The sequence below is a fragment of the Temnothorax nylanderi genome, unplaced genomic scaffold (assembly GCF_030848795.1).
Source record: "Temnothorax nylanderi isolate EJ_2023f unplaced genomic scaffold, tnyl_v1.0 TNYL_tig0141_pilon, whole genome shotgun sequence".
Lineage (NCBI taxonomy): Eukaryota > Metazoa > Arthropoda > Insecta > Hymenoptera > Formicidae > Temnothorax > Temnothorax nylanderi.
Genome location: NW_027249203.1, coordinates 218,357 through 233,942, shown reverse-complemented (window position 1 = coordinate 233,942; position 15,586 = coordinate 218,357). Strand labels below are relative to the sequence as shown.

The 15,586-nt window shown below is 42.1% G+C and overlaps 2 long non-coding RNA genes across 2 annotated transcripts in view; both read left to right on the top strand.

The window, feature by feature from the left end:
- Positions 1-473: 473 nt before the first annotated feature.
- The window catches only part of LOC139777238 (uncharacterized), a 46,156-nt gene continuing 31,043 nt past the window's right edge, over positions 474-15,586 (top strand). Inside the window, exons 1-2 of the long non-coding RNA XR_011719290.1 lie at positions 474-588; positions 685-882. This is a non-coding gene — a long non-coding RNA (uncharacterized lncRNA). The remainder of the gene's footprint in view (positions 589-684; positions 883-15,586) is intronic.
- LOC139777230 (uncharacterized) lies at positions 13,002-15,175 on the top strand. The gene is made up of 2 exons (XR_011719288.1): positions 13,002-13,842; positions 13,928-15,175. It is a non-coding gene; the product is annotated as an uncharacterized lncRNA (long non-coding RNA).

Here is a 15,586-nt window from a genome sequence, read left to right as displayed (position 1 = left end):
AATATATAATAAAAATCATAAAAGTAAGATCCAAATGCGGACATAAAATAAACATCCGAATAGGACATCCTTTTCAATTCCAACAATGGACATCTCTTGAATGTTCATTTTATGTCCATGGACGTGCGAACATAAATCGGACTTAAAATGGATATTCTGAAAATGTCCAGTGCTATCTGGGTACGTTACCATACGAAAGTCTTGTGCAGAGTCTCTAAAGCCCCTTGCACAATAGGCAATAGCGATAGCGACAGCGACAAAGTTGCCGACAAAGCTACAGCTACATCGTTATCGCCTATTGTGCAAGGGGCTTAAAACGTGCTAAGCAGCTACGTCATAGAAGGAGACAGCAGATCGTATGTCTGTACTTCTTTCCCCGCTCGAACTGGCTCGAAGCTTATCGAGCGTCGGACGCGGCTGCCGCGACCAGCATATCCCATCCAACTGGATAGTTCGGACATGAACCATTAGCACGGACACGAACCATGTGCAATTACCGAGCGAAATGACGTAGCTGAGTCGCACTTTCTCAGGCGGCGCGTCAGAAAATGCGTCTTCAGAAAGAACAAAAGGGATGGCCTCTCTCAGGTTTCTTTCTGCTATAACTAACATTTGTATCAACTTTTTTCTAATATAAAAAAATGTGTAATGACGTTGATTTGTAATACTGTTGTTATCAACTAGATGGCAACACCAATGTCACTGATGCGGCTAATCACCAAGTTTGTAACGGACGTTGTAATTGGATGCGTTTGGAAGCCCAAAAATATCATTTATAATTCTCATTGTCAGTGCGTCGGATAGCAACAGTGAATTCCATATACAGATACTGAAATGAGTGATTTATCGTTCTGGCTGTCGCCGAGATAGAGATGCTTTTAGGTGTGTGTACATACATATAATACTTTTCTCTCTTTTTAATACGACCTGATTGATCAATTGCATAAATAGATAGAGATGCATATGATATAACTTACTGCGTCATATTTATGCGCATTCCACATTACCCGACCTATTCCACATTATCCTTGCAAAATCTACACTGAGAGCCGAAAAACAAAGTAATAGTCTCTGAATTTTCGTTTATTCTCAACTTTTAATCTCAATACACAGATGCTTACTAAAAAAAAGTAATGTTTGCTGAAAAACACAGTAACATCTAAAGATTAAGATCGTAAGCGATAGTGTCTGAAAGAAATAATAGAAAAGAAATAATTACTGAGAAGTTCCATTATTCAATCATGTGCGATTCTGTAACCATTACTGTTTTGGCTTTCCATATTCGTTCTATCGCGCGAGTTCAGAGCAGTTCAGAGAGGTATATGAGATTCATAATAGTTATTGTAGAATAAATTGTTAGCTCAGCGTTAGCGTATTAGTCATTCCGGAATCTTAGGTTCGAATCCCGTCTCCCGTCAATGTGTTTCAAAAATTGTAAAACAGTGCGTAATTTTAATTAATAAAATAGAATATATGCGAAACCACGAATACAAATTAAACTATAAAAATATTAGATAAAAATAAGAACTATTTAAAAATAAGAAAGAAAAAAATTATTATTTTTTTTTTTCGTTAAAATATTGCACCGGAATCATTACTGGTCTTTATCGTAATGAATACTGTGAAATCCATACTGGTTACTGGGAGAATTATGTTTATATATTGTAGTAGTGTGTAATGGTTAGGGGAGAAAGAGGCACTTTAGGACAGAGGCAGTTTAGGACATCTCGAATAAAGAACAAAGTCACTTTTTTTCATATTAAACGCATTTTTCGGTTGGCAACCGGTCAATAGATAAACTTCACATGAGAGCTTCCGAGCTGTTAGCTGTCAAACTAATCTACAAACTGTTAGTGATTTTCGCTGGCTGTTGTAATTATTTTGGCTCGCAAATGTAAGTATTTTTATATTAAACTATTGCTCAAAAGGAAATTCACTTGTATGTTCTGGTTATGATTATATGTTTTGCGTTGTAATGAACAAAATACAACAACATAATAAAAGAGTTGGTATAAAATATTACGTTTTCTTTTTTCAAGTTAGGGTTGGAGCAGTATTGGACAAAGAGAAATTTGAGAGAAAGAGTTAGTGAAAGAGAAATTTGTGAGACTAATTCTTGCCTTAATTAAGTTCCGATAGGTGGACACTTATGTTTATTTGATTGCCTACTACAAATTACCTACTGTATTGTTAAGAAAAAAATATATTATTAATTTTTAATATATATTTTAAATATATTAAAAATATATTAAAAGAGGTTTGTAAGATGTTGCCTAGCAAGAGATTTATTACTTTTAATAAATAAAATAAGAAGACGAGAATTATCTCGGTTTTTTATTATCAGCCTTAAACTGCCCCAGCAGCGTCCTAAACTTCTCCTCCAGGGAGACAGATTAGAACGGAAAGAATATTTTTTTAAAAGGTAGAAACAACGCACTACTCTCAAATATGTTTGTTTTACCATACGTTTATATTGAGCATTAACAATAACCAAATTAACTTATAATTGAGTCTAAGACCCAATTTCTTAAAAATTGAGAAAGATATGAACTTTAAAAAAAAGTGTTCTACAGTGCCCCCCTCTCCCCTACTGTAAGAAAGATTAAAAGTTGAGAGTAAGCAAAAATACAGGAATTATTACTGTTTTTCGGCTCTCACTGTACCTTCCAAAAAATTAATATAACATTAAAATTACTAGATAAACAAAATTTGTTAGGGACACGTTATGACAAAAATTACTTGACATTACAACTTAATGAAAACTAACAGGTTCAGTTTTCATTAAGTTGTAATGCTAAAAGTATCTTTAATAGTTTTCAAGTTATGTTTTCATAGCAATAGTTTTCAAGTCTACTTCTATGGAATACTTTTTGAACTCTACCTGAAAGGAATACTTTTGAGGTCACTTGGAATAGATTACGCTAATTCAAATAGAATTTAAAAAAGTGAATTCTATTTGAGTTCATAACAATTACCTATGTTAGTTGGGTAATGTATGTATATTTATTCATATTTCTGAAATAAAATTAAGATACAATAGGTAATGTACGTAAAGCTCATGCTCCAAAAAATATCTTATAAAAATAACTTTTAGACGTCTTTTCAGAAAGTGTTGAAGAGATATTTGCTGGATATCTTTTTGTAAATTGAGACATCTTTTAGACATGCGTGTTGTCCAGATAATTTTCAGATATACTTACGATATATCAACCAGAGACGTTATACGATGACAACGTCTCTGCTCTTTTATTATCATTGGGTTGATTAGATAGTCATGAAAATTTATACAAGGCGGTTCTTTTTATCCGATGAAATACTATATATTAAAGACCATTGACCGTGAATTTTTTGTGACTGTCAGTAGGGTCTCGCAGTCGCGAAAAGAATTTAAAATATTGGTATTATTGATTATCGATATAAATTTTATAATTGCGTATCTGGATAATTAGCTCAATGTAATATTAAATTCATGATTTATTATTATACAGATGCTTGATGAATAAACATGCATATTTATGATATAATATTATATATTATCGCAAAACTATACATTTCTTTCTAAATTTCTATACTTAATTATTACTTATATGAATAATCAATAATCAAACATTAATGATAACAATAAATAAAAATACAGCTTTAAATAAAAATCGAATATTTCGGAATCATAAATATGTTTATACTTTCAGGATAATAATAAATCATGAATTAATTAATATTATATTATAAAATAACCATTTAAATTTAAACAGTCACGCTAATTTGTATAAAATTATCGATCTTTAATAGTATATCTTATCAGCGATATTTCTTCTTTGACTTTCTCTGTTGAAGATATATGTAGGGGAGACCGGGGCAAAGTCGTCACCGGGGCGGAGTCGTCATTGCAATTATCTCGAAATCTGTATGTTGTGTAAATTCGTTATTAATACTGTAAACGCGGCTTATGGTGCCCACGTGACCAACGGAGTTTAGTGAGGTTATGTGTCATGTTGTGATTCTTATCGAGGCAAACGTGTTTTCGGAGGTTGAAAGTAAAATGTTTTGCGCGTCGAAAATTTGTAATATCTTAAATATTATTGTGTCTCCGAATCTCAAAGTAAGTGATTCTAAAGAGTAATACATGCTGAACACGAATCCAGTGAAGTTTTTTTATTTTCATTGACTTCTAATATTTTATGAGCGACCAAACTTGAAACTTGTGTCCGGGGCAAAGTCGTTACCAAGCCATATCATGGAGGCTTCCGGCGAAAATCAAAGTCAAAGAAGCAGCAGCGGTCGGATTCCAGCGAGGACTTGGATAATATGTGCTGCGTGTGCTCAGAGATGACAGAATAGAGCTGACGAGAAACGTGCGAGCGTAGGGCACATAAGTGTGTGCGCTTTTCTTGTAATTATTTTCCGCCATCGTGTTTTTAATTAATGTTTCCATTTTTCTATTAAAAAATAATTAATAAAATGTATTCTATTATTTTTCATGATCGGAATTATGAATTTTTATTTAAAATTCAGTCCGAGAATGGAGTGACGATTCCGCCCCGGCAATTTTGACATTTCAATTTTTGCATCTTTGTCGTTTTTACTCTATATCAGTTGAACAAAGCGACGTAGACCAAAAATGTCCGTATAAATTTTGTAGCCAAGGGTTTACTTTTTACAACGGTATACCACATTTTACTAAAATTATTTGTTTTGTTGTTAAAAATCGGCACCGAAAAAATAGTGACGACTTCGCCTCGGTCTCCCCTACATATATTTTATCTATTTTATTTTTTAATATGTATTTTTAATGTGTACTTATAATGTGTAAGTTATAATGTAAGCTTAAATATAAAAATATAAAATACAAGATATATCTTTATAATAGATATTTTTTAACATTTTTGGATATTTATTTCTTTACATTTATTTTAATAATTAAAATTTTAATTAATTTTTTACAAAAAATATTGAAAGTTACTAAAAAATAATGATTGATATTATTTTCGCAAATAACTTCTCTTATCTTATAGTATGTAAATATAACATAATGTGTTAGATATATTTTTCTATTCCACTCTTACAATAGAATAAAATGAGTTTTTCTCTACCTCTTTGTTTTTCATTATATACATAATTTGAGTAACATATATTGCTGATATCCAAAAATTCAAAGATCCTTTATACTGTCCGAACACGACTAAAAGATGCATATGTCAATTCCATTGTATCTAACGAATCGTCATATTCCAAGTACCAATCTCATCTCTAGATTTATATGCGATATCCGCCCTATGTACCAGCATACCCACATCTCTTGCAATCACATAAGATCAGTGAATAAATTGAAAAGACAGTATGATTTTTCGATGCGCACGAAGCGGAAGATATTTAAGACTTGTGTACCCAGCCTATTTCAAATAGATCAGCGTATTATGGGATTATCATTACGTGTGCCGGATATCTATTATACGATGGATGCGGGGACTTTCGCGGCTCTCAGTCCACGTATTCAGAAATATCTGCTAAGGCGATTACATGTCTGGAACTACCTGTAGTTGGTGTCCGCCTTTGTTGCGTACCTTTATAAAATTGCGGGAAAATAACGTATGAACCAAATGAAAGCATTCATGAATAGTGCGGGATAGACGCGATTGGAATATGGCAATTTTTTATGAAGAGACGGCCTTTAAGATTTCTATTACAGTATAAATTTAAGTATTTGTTTTTCGGGATTTAACATTATTTAATTAGTTATATTTACAATTATTTATATCGTAATATTAATAACAATTATATATTACTATTATTTAATAATTTTATTGTGTATAATATCTATATATCTAATAATATAATATCTTTACTTTATGTATTATAGTATAATAATTAATAAATAATAAATATATATTAGTATTACTTAATAATTTTGTTAAATTTTGATTAGCCATATTAAATATTCTATATACAAATTTTTGTGATTTAATTAAATATCTATAAAATAATCAGATATATTTTCAATATATCATAATTTTATATAAGTGTATAAACTCTCTCTCTCTCTCTCTCTCTCTCTCTCTCTCTCTCTCTCTCTCTCTCTCTCTCTCTCTCTCTCTCTCTCTCTCTCTCTCTCTCTCTCTCTCTCTCTCTCTCTCTCTCCCCTATTCTTTTTTTCTTTATAAAAACAATGTGCTTTTACAGAGAAGATAAAGTATTAACTGCATATATATATGGTATTCCATGGGATCTCAACTTTTTTTTTCACTCGCATTCACCGATTTCTTTTGTTTTGCAGTATGATATTGTACTAAATGATAGGTTCCTTCTCAATTTTTTTCAGAATTTTATGGACGTTATTTCAGTAGATATCAACAGTTGAGTTTTGAGTTTTTTTCAAGAATTGATATTTTCGGAAATTTTTAACTCAAAAGTCCTTCTATGTAAAAAAAATTTGTATACATGAAAAATGTTGGATTTTTCTTGTACTTTGAGATGGTAATTTTAATTTTTTACCATATTAATTTTTAGTACTTTTTTTCATGAAAAACGAATAAAAAATTAATTATCTCAGAAGTGCCATGCTCAATTGAGCTAGTTTTTTTTTCTTTAAATACATTCAGTCGTGTGTAATAACGTGCTAAAATTTCAAAATGCCAGGACTAATAGAAAAAAAGATATGATTTTTTTCGTTTCCATTTTCAAATATATAAAAATCTCAAACTCACTTGAAACAACTATAAAAGCAACTGTAGAATTCACGTGACTCGGACATGTAACCTAATTAGCTAGGGAATCTCTAGGGAATCCACCAAATTGGTAATTCGGACGCTGGATTCAAAACGTAAGACCACGTTTTCATGACCGGCGACTTAACTCTTATTTGTGTTTGTTAAATTCGCCCCTTCCGTGTTAACATAAATTTTTTTCAACTCGACTACTTCCCGGAAAAAAAAAGAATTAAACTTTTGAGGTTTCAGATTAGAACAGTATATAAATTATCTTTTTGATGGAAATGGAATTCTAAGTACACTTTTCAATTCTTTCGAAATCCCTGAAGAATAAGTCAATTTCTAGAATACGAAAATAAAAATTGCTAATTCTGAAATCTAATTTTTTCCACTTATTTAATATTCGTCTTTGATTGAATTTGTATCAATTCTATTTATCAAATTAACTCTGAATTCGGTTAAATGCTTTTTAATTAACTTAATATAAATTATCTTAAGTGAAAATATTCTTAAGTTTTTCATAAAAATTTTACTTCAAGACTATCTACTATATATATTTTTTATTATTACAAATCAGACAATTTGCAATCATTCAGCATACACGAAAAATCTTTTTTTAATCTTTTTGAAAAATATTTTTATGGTTGATCATGAATTTTTGTCGAAGATAGATTGCAAAATGTTCGTTCTGGAAAAATAACTGACTACTGAACATTTTGACTGGATTATATAAAAATCCGTAAGAAAAAAATCATATCTTTTTTTCTATTAGTCCTGGCACTTTGAAATTTTAGCACGTTATTACACACGACTGAATGTATTTAAAGAAAAAAAACTAGCTCAATTGAGCATGGCACTTCTGAGATAATTAATTTTTTATTCGTTTTTCATGAAAAAAAGTACTAAAAATTAATATGGTAAAAAATTAAAATTACCATCTCAAAGTACAAGAAAAATCCAACATTTTTCATGTATACAAATTTTTTTTACATAGAAGAACTTTTGAGTTAAAAATTACCAAAAATATCAATTCTTGAAGAAAAACTCAAAATTCAACTGTTGATATCTACTGAAATAACGTCTATAAAATTCTGAAAAAAATTGAGAAGGAACCTATCATTTAGTACAATAACATACTTTTTTTTGTTTTATATGGGATAAATCTTCTACTACTGGAATCCCCACGGAGGGAATAACGGAGGCAACCAGTCCTGACGGGCAACCAGTCATGGATCCAGTTAAGGATCCAATCGGGGAGCGCCCGTCATTCGGGGAGCGCCTCCGCCCCTCCGGGGTTTCGTCCAGTAGCCCCTCCGAAGAGGGGAACACCCCCCCACCCCCGGGGTGGGGCGGGGGAGTGCCGGATTCTACGCGCTCACTTACGCAAGCGCGCAGCCTACCGGCTAAAACTCCCATGAGTGACCCTAACACTGTGCCTTGGAGGGGGGCCCCGGGAAACGCGCTGATCACATCCATGGGCCCCCCCGCACGTCTCGCCAAGGCGAGTTAATCCTAATCTGTGACGGATGAGTGCCACCACCCTCATCCGCCACCCCTCCCTCCGGGGTTGCTTTCGCAGCGGGCGAGCGGTGAACCCCGACCGCTCACCCGCCCCCCGGACGAGAGAGGGAGGAACGCCGGGTGGCGGAGTCCTCCCTCTCCCGCACCCCCTTAAGGGGCAGGCGGGCTCCGCACCCCCGGGGTCAGGCCACGAGGGCCCTCTCCCGACGCCACGGCCCCCCGCCTTTGCGAGCCGAGGGGAGCACCCGTGACGGAATCCCCGTGGGGAATCCGCCCAAGCCCCCCCCCCCCCGACCCGCCTCCTCTACCGATCTGCTCGGCACTAAATGGCAGCGGCAGGAGGGCGGGCTATGACCCACCCCCGTGCCGCCACCTCCCTCCCCGACCTATCTTGGGCTCTCAGCCCTTCTTCCTCCCTGTGCTGACACTCCCCTCTCCTCCATAAGGGAGAAAAAGGGGGTCCGCACGATTTGGGTGGAGGAAGACGTTCCCCCGTCGGAGGGAGACGACCCCTCCCCCACGCGCGGTCGTCCTATCCTTCGCTCCTATCTAGGAGCCCAGAGCTTCTCCCCTGTTAACCAGGGAGAGCTCATTGACTCACACTGTCCGATTGAGGAGGGGCGGCATCCCCCCTCCTCACTCTCTCGTCCGCCTCCTTCTGCGAAATCACCTGGTCACAGAAGGAGACAAACTTCCTCCACTTTTCTCTGCTTTCCTCTCCCGGCCGAGCCATCGCAGCGACGATAGTCGGCAGGGAGAGGTCCTTTCCTATCTCAGCCCGGAGGGCACGACGCTCTTCCGCCCACGCTGGACAGAACTCCAGCGTGTGCTGCGCCGTGTCCGCCTCCTCCGGACAGTAGTGGCAGCGCGCGGTGCGCTCTTTCCCGATGCTGTGCAGATATTTGCCAAAACATCCATGGCCAGTCATTATCTGCACAGCATGGAAGGCAATAACTCGCTTTTTATTGCCCTCCACCCACTCCTCGAGTACGGGCTGGATGGCCTCGAAGACCCCCTCCCCCACTCCTGGCGGGGGTCCGCTAACCACTCCTTCCATTCCTGGAGGAGGGCCTCTCTGGCTTGGAGCTTCAGCTCCCTCTTGGCCCTCGCCGGGATCGTCCCCTGTGCCTCCCTGATCCTGCTGGCTGCCTCGTACACCTTCGCGTGAGACTTCGCCAACAGGTGTATCTGGGGGATCCCCGCGAGGGTAGTCGCCCCCACGTTGGAGACGGTCCGATAGGCTCTGACGGCCCTATTTGCGATAATTCTCTGAACGGCCGTAAAGTGCGTAAAGCAGCACCGAGTGGACCGTCGCCACGTAGAGACGACGCACGTGCCCACCGGCCCCGCCAATGTTTGGCAACAATCTCGCCAAACTGTTGGCGACTAGCTTCCCTCTTGGGGCCACGCGGGCAACGTGCTCGCCGAAGCTCCTAGTTTCATCCAGCCACACGCCCAGGTACTTGAACTGAGGAGTGGTCGGGACTTTTGTTCCTCCGATTCGGAGACTGAGCCCTACCGGTGGTGGCTTCCTCTTGTTTGACCCACGGCGGTCGTAAAATAACGCCGCCTAGCTCTTTTGAGGTGCCACCTTCAGGCCCAGTCTCTCTATTGAGCGCACCACGCAGGCTGCTGCCACATTGGCCAGCCTGTATAACTCCTGCCAGCTCTCCCCGCTGACTCCCAGGTACACGTCGTCCGCGTAACCCGAGAGCCAGCACCCCACGGGGAGAGGTGTCCTGAGGACTCGGTCATAACCGATGATCCAAAGCAGGGGCCCTAGTACGGACCCCTGCGGGACCCCGCATTCCATCAACCGAACCCTCAGGACTCCGTCTCGGTCCGTGTAAGTCAGACCTCTGTCCCGGAAATAATCCCGGACGACCTCTATCAAGTACGGCTCAACGCCGTACTCCAGCAAGGCCGTTTCAATTACAGGCCAGGGGAGAGAGTTAAAGGCGTTCATGACATCAAATGAAACGCCCATCACTACTCTCCCCTCCTCTATCTCGGCCTCCGTCCGGGAGAGGACGCGTTTGATCGCGTCGATCGTCGATCTCCCGGCACGGAAGCCGTATTGGTCGTCCGAGATCCATCCTTTGCCCTTCCGGGACAGATGCTGGACGAGGCGTTCGGCTATTATTCTCTCGAATATTTTGCCTGCCTCGTCCAGCAGACACACGGGCCGGTAGGAGGACGGCGCATCCGCCGGTTTGCCCTCCTTTGGCAGGAGCACCAGGCTGGCCTCCTTCCATTTATTGGGGAACCGGCCGGCTCGCAGGCACGCGGTGTATACTTTCCGCATCCTGCCGGCCAGTCCCCCGCGGCCAAGGTCCACGCTCTCCCTGGTATGCCGTCAGGGCCAGGAGCCTTGCCTCTCCTGACCCTGCGGAGAGCCCTCGACAGCTCCTCCTCGCTGACCCCCCCATTCTTCCCTCCACTCCGGTTCCCTGTGGACTGGGAACCGGACTTCTTCCCCGTTGTTCTTGGGGAAGAGTTTGTCCACTACTTCTTGGACAAATGGGGGGTCTAGCGTTTCCGTGAGCGGGGGCGAGACTTAAGGCGCCCAACTAAGGTATCAGGCCGCACTTTTAATGAAACGCGCTCGCGCGCGCCCGTTTACCTTGGTGTGCGAGCGCGTGTGTGTCGCGCGATGTTTGTGCGTCGAGGCCGTCGCAAGCGCGCGCCACGGTACACGGAGGCTAACGGACCTCGAGCCGTCACCGGTCCTGGCCCGCTGTTGGTCGTACGGTTAATCTTCGACAGGCCTACGAACGTCCCGCCGCCCCTTCATCGGGGTTGGCGGGACCGATACCGGTCGGCGACGCTACTGCTTTGGGTACTCTTAGGACCCGCCTTGTCTCGTATACGCCATAGTCTCAGCTTGTTCTGCACAAGCCTATACGGGCGCCCCCACGGATCCTCCTCTACGCTGTCGATGAGCTCCTTCCAGGAGCGCGCCTTGGCCACGCGTATGGCTTGGGAGAGTTCCTGGCGGGCGGCACGCCAGGCCTCTCCCGCCTCCTCCTCGTCCGGGGCACCGCGTCGTCTCGCGCGTGCCCTCTGCCATCTTCTTTTAGCCCGGACGGAGGAGCGCCTAAGTTCGACCAGCTCCTCCGTCCACCAATAGGCACATTTACGGGGAGGAAGAGGACGAAGCCGGGGCATTGCCACGTCGCAAGCCTTTGACATGGCTTTTACCAAGTCCCGGCCATTTCGTCCACGTCCTCCGTATCCCCGTACTGCACCCCCTCCTCGCACCACGTCAGAACGAGGATTGCCGCTTGGAACAGATCACGGCGGCGGGCGAGCACCTCCGGTGGAGTGGCACTGACCAGCATCTCGATATACACATGGTCCGAGAGTGTCTCCTGGCCAGTAACCACCCTCCAGTTGTGCACTTCGCGTGCGACAGGGGTGGTGGCCCACGTTAGATCCACCACCGATGTTCCCCGTCGCCGCACACACGTGCTCTCTCGACCTGAATTTAATAAATTTAGACCGGGGCCCGCCGCCCACAGTTCTGTGGCACGGCCCCTCCAATTGGTCTGCGGGGAACCCCACAGCGTCGACTTGCTGTTGAAGTCCCCCGCGACCATGACCCGGCCAGGCAGCCTTCTCCGGATACAATCCTCCAGATCCGATAAGAATTGTCTATACCTGGCCTTAGTCCAGCTTGGAGGGGCGTACACTCCGACCACGCAGATGGACCCCCACTCCACCGCGACGTACACCCTCCCCGGCTCCCTTAGGGGTACACGGGAGGGACGCCGGTAGGGCCCTCCATGTTATCGCGACGGAGCCCACGCTGTCCCCCCGCCCAACATGGGTGGTTTCTTGGGACATTGTAGGGCTCCGCCGCGATCCCCAAACCATACCCGCGCTCCGCCATGGTGTGGCAGAAAAGGTCCTGTGCTGCGCGGGCATGGTTTAGGTTAGTTTGGAGGACTCTCTGGGCCATCACTTGGTGTTGGCCGTGGAGTCCTCCGCTCTATATTTTCCCTTATCTCGTGGGGGGATGTCCCCTATTTCCTTCGCAATTTCCATTGCGTTTGAGGCCTTGCCTTCTCCCTCCGTTGTTGTCCCCACGGGAGGAAGGACTTCCACCTCCATCCTCTCTGCGGAGTCCTTTTCTCGGGGGTTTTTCCCCTTTTTTCCTTTAGCAGGGGGTTGGGTCTTACCTCCCGGACCCGTTACCCCGGCTATGACTTTTCCGTCGGCGGTAACTCTGTACCCCGACACCACTACATCACCCACCTTTTTAGGCTTGGGTTTTGTTTTGCCCTTTGCCGTGGGTTTGTCCGCAGATTTTGTTTTCTCCGCGTCCCTCCTTGTGCTTTTTCGGCATCCCTTGCACGATGCCCCACCTATTCTATGTTCGTGGGGCATCCCCTTACTCGCGCATACCGCTCATTTTACAGGGGCCTCACAGTTCCTGGCCGGGTGCCCCTGCTCCCCGCATCTGTAACACGTCCCCGTGCGATCTGTGTCGTTTCGGCACGTGGCCCTCGTGTGCCCCATTTCTAAGCACTTAAAACACTGGAGCGGCCGCCTCTCCAGCATTACGATCCTGGCCGCGGACCACCCCAGTGCTATCCTGCTTTCCCTCGTCACCGCGTTCGCGGCCGACAACGGGCTAATTTAAGCACCACCGTGCAAAGCCCGTTTGTCGCCTTTCTTATCGGGCCAACGGAGATATTCAGGGGCTGGACGTTGCCCTTCTTCGCGACAGCGTCCTTTATCTCCCACTCCGTGACTGATGCCTCGAAGCCACTCAGCCTCAAATCTACTGTCGTGACCGGCCTTCCAATTCTGACTCCCTCTTTTTTAGCGAGAGCCTCGGCCATTCTGGCTGCAAGGGCGTCCGCCTTCTCCGCGTTGCCCTGCCCAGAAATTTTTAGGCTTAATGCCCCAGTGGCCGTCCTTCTGATGTTGGGGATTTTATTATACCCCACCTCCTCCAACTTAATCTTTTCCCTGACTATGCCCATGCATTCAGCATATTTCTCTTCCGGGCACGTCAGGGTTACCGCGGCCGTTCGCGGCACCCTTCTCCTCTTCTTCTGAAGAGGAGAGGAAGAGGGAGGTAGGTTCTTTTTCCCTCCTTGTCCAGGGCTTGTTGCAGTGGCTGTAGCCCGTGCCTTTCCCTCCTTACCTGCAGTCTGCGTGCGAGCCTGTGTCCCAGTTTTCGCCTCAGGTCCCTCCTTTCCTTTCTTTCCCTTTCTCCTCGTCACTTGAGCCCATGTCCCTTCCACTTCCCCAGGCTTCGGTGTGGCGGTGCTGCTCAGTACCTGCGGTCGTGTCTTGGATGCGGCCTGTGTGGGAACGGGAGCACCTCCCTGTCCCAGTACCTGCTGTCGCGGATTTTCCGCGGCAGAAGTGGGAACGGACTTGGCTACGCCGGATCGCGTCTCCTTCTTTGTCGTCCTCCTTCATGGAAGGCTCCTTCATGGAAGGCTCCTTCATGGAAGCACGGGACCACGCAAAAACTTTAAATCGTTGGCTGCTTGTCAATGTTCAGGATCCACAGGAATTTTGTTGTCAGATTCTCAATAGAGACGTGTGGTCCAACGAGCATATCCAAGAAATTGTGAAGGATCACTTTATCTTGTGGCAAGTATGTCATGTCACCTGAATATCATGTTACTTTCTATAGTTGACGTTCTGATTCATCGAGTTACATTTGTTGCTTTTAATTTTAGGTCTTGTCTAACACTTCGGACGGGAAACGTTATATAGATTTTTACAAAGTGATGGCATATCCTTATTTGGTGATTGTAGATCCTAGAACGGGAGAATGTATGAAAACTTACAAAAATATTACTGTGGACAGTCTGATATCTGATTTAAATGATGAATTAAGCACACATGCATCTCCCAAAAGTTCACAAGTTACATCTGACTCTTCCAAGGATTGGAATAGTTTTCCTACGAAAACGCCGCCAAAACGAAATAATATAGCTGATCAAATAAAATTAGAGAAAGTTTTAGTATTTAAATTTTACATTTTGAAATATGGTTTAGCGTAATGCAAAAAGAAACCAAAAACCTTTAATTTTAGTGTTATATGTAGATAATCGCGTTAGCAAAATATTAAGTATTATTTCGGATAGGTATTATTCTCGTAAGGAAAGTTTCATATTAGGAAATAAGAACCTTTAGTTAAGTGTATGTCACACGCAATCAATTTTACAGTGACCGTTGAACGCCTATTTTTCTTTCGTCTTACGTTTTTCAGCTAATGCACAACGAGCTGATATACTTATATTTAGAATTACTCACATTTAGATTATCGGAGCATTTAAAACGTTGTGTCTGGAGGAGCAGCTTATTTGTTTACTTTTCTAAACGCGAGATGCATTCTAACAAAATTTATAGTCTATTTTAATTATCTTCTATCCGAAATATCGAGATTACTGTCTGACATAACTTACAAGATAATTGCATGTTTGCACTGTAAAAATTGTTTGTCTTAATGTATTATTCAATTGAAAATGTATTCACGAGATGTTTGAACGATTGCAGTGTTCTCGAATTTTAAATCACGCTTAATTTGTAAGTACATTTTTCTGTGCAAACGATAACTTACGAGTGAGGACTCAGATTTTTAAATTTTTCCAACAAGTCGTGTGACTATAATACATTTTCCTATCCTTTTGTTCTAAATAAGCGTCATTAGATACACGACATGTAAAAAATGCATACTTTCCTATTTCTTTTTTGTTTACTTATGTGCAATCCTTTTTAAGAAAACGATTATTTTCGCTAGTTTTAAATATGTACTTCATATGTACTCAAATCACTATGTGATTTAAAGTTCGAGAACACTGCAATATTCTATAAGGAAATCGTATGTGACATAAAACAGGCAGTAATCTATTATTCTATAGCAATTCTCTCTATCACGTATGACACTCGAAGTAACAAGCATTAAACTGGGCGTTATCCAATGCTATGTATGTGTTACCGCAATGTCCTTTTATTTTTATTTTTTTTATTTTTTATTATCGTGCTCGGCGTCAGCGCAACGTTTATCGCATAATAGTGCGGGAAAACTGACTGTTTTCGTGGAAACGAATGACCGACCGTGCGTTCTATATCATTATTTCCCTTTTATGAACGGGAAAAAGAGAGAGAAATAAATAAAGATTTAATATGCAATGTACAATATACTTATTTTTTCATGTACATCGTGGACAGAAAGATTGATTTTTTTGTAATACGTTTTGGAATGTGTTTGTTTAATTTTACAATTTATTTTCCAATGGAAGAATTCTTTTATTAAACAAGACGAATGCACATTCCGAAATTTATCACAAAAGAGAAACAATATTTCTGTCCACGATTGTACGATTATCCCC